The sequence below is a fragment of the Triticum dicoccoides genome, chromosome 6B, assembly GCF_002162155.2.
Source record: "Triticum dicoccoides isolate Atlit2015 ecotype Zavitan chromosome 6B, WEW_v2.0, whole genome shotgun sequence".
NCBI lineage: Eukaryota > Viridiplantae > Streptophyta > Magnoliopsida > Poales > Poaceae > Triticum > Triticum dicoccoides.
Window position 1 is genome coordinate 32,114,836 of NC_041391.1, and position 1,746 is coordinate 32,116,581.

General features: G+C 41.0%; 1 long non-coding RNA gene across 1 annotated transcript in view; it reads left to right on the forward strand.

The window, feature by feature from the left end:
- The window catches only part of LOC119322039, a 4,346-nt gene extending 2,606 nt beyond the window's left edge, over positions 1-1,740 (forward strand). The window contains exon 4 of the long non-coding RNA XR_005155359.1: positions 696-1,740. This is a non-coding gene — a long non-coding RNA (uncharacterized LOC119322039). The remainder of the gene's footprint in view (positions 1-695) is intronic.
- Positions 1,741-1,746: the final 6 nt, after the last annotated feature.

The following is a 1,746-nucleotide window of genomic DNA, read 5'->3' on the forward strand; positions in this document are numbered from 1 at the left end:
GGGGGGGGGGGATATAGCTGGGCACAAGCTGCAGATATAGCATGTACTGCGTATTTGTAAGACTTCCCTACATCAGATGCTTTGAATCTGGAGAATTCCCCTTGGCATTGAAATAGTTATTGTTTCCATAACATACAACCATCAGGGTGTTCCATTAGTATTTTATCCATTTACGAAAGAGATTCTCAGAGCTATCATATGACTTCGGTCGACAAAGCAACAATTCCACGATATGCTGCTTTATGTCGCTGGGTACTAGCGACTTTGTTCTGCAATTCAGAAGCAAAAGAAAGTGAAAAGTACCTATTAAGGCGGAAGAGGGAAAGGTGGACTAAAGTAATACTTTAAAACAAGGTTGGATAGTTTACGGTTCTGTTTGACACTTAACTGTATGTTGTAAAAAGGAATCAAATATGCAATATACAGTATACAATATGCAATAAGCATAGCGTGGTGAAATAAAAATTCACATCATGAGGTCATTCTCGACATCTTATTGATTTCATCTCCTCCAAAGTATTTCATCTTCCCAAGAGTCATAAAGCTCATATTGCACAGTTGTGCTTTTGGGAGGAATAGATGATGTCTCTACGGGGATAAAATCTTCAGGGAGAATTGCCATCATATCTCTTTTCAACACTTTCAGCCTTTCAGGTACTTGAAATACTTTCCTTCTAAAATGGCAAGTTCTGCAGGAATGCACGTGATAAACGCAGATGAAGACGCAATCAGTTGTAACAACAAAGCAGTGCTTTTTTTAACACAAGGAAGGCGCCAGCAAGCACCAAATTTCGATTCAACTCATAGGCAATGTACAACATGTATTACATATCCCTGTATCTGGAAATTGAGAAAGGAGAGCAAAACAGGGCAAGAGCCATTGGTATGAGCAGAATGAGTACAATTGAAAACATGTTCTACTCTTGAGTTGAGTACCTGATGAGCATAGTTGTGAGCAATTCCATTAGTATTCCTAGAGATGTGGTAAACAGCAAAATGGAATTGTGAAGTGTCTTGAAAGAACTCGCTAATAGGTTGTCTGCATCTCCAAGTACTGATGGGGTTGTTGATATCTCTGGATGCAACCACCTTGGCCAAAGAAAGATTGTCTGTAAGGAAAGTAATCCGCTGAAGTTGAAGCCTACAAGCAACCTTTGCAGCAAACTGAAGTGCAAGAGCTCCAGTGACGAGAGGCGAGGCGGCAGAGTCAGTAGAAGCTTGGATCATAATCATCGAATCTGTCCAGTCGCCATCAAATCCCCCTGACCTGGTATGTTCTTTTTCTTCCAAGACTCTTCAATTGCTAAATCAGACTTGAGTGTACAACCTTGCTGGAAATTTTCATGGCATTGAGGGAACATGGTAGAAGACTCATCAGGAGGAGCAGGTTGGCTTCCTGGATTATGTTGTTGGGTGTCCTGCATAATTTGAGTTGATGCAATGGCAAGCGCAGCCTGATGAACCTGATGCAGATACGAGGTTTTCCTGCAAAACAGAGTATCGTTTCTTGCTTTCCATAAACGCCACAAGAAAGTAAATATGTTAGGGACCGAAGCTTGTGGGCGATTCATGTTAATTAGAGCCAAAACAATATCAGCAACAGAATTATGAGGTTGTGCAAGAAGGTCAGATTTTATATACCAAGGATGTCCAAATCAAGCGGCTCTAGAAGAACTGCAAAGAATCAACAATTCAGATGGCAGGATTATTTCCCCCAGCTAAAAGGAAGTAGATTGGATGACCGAC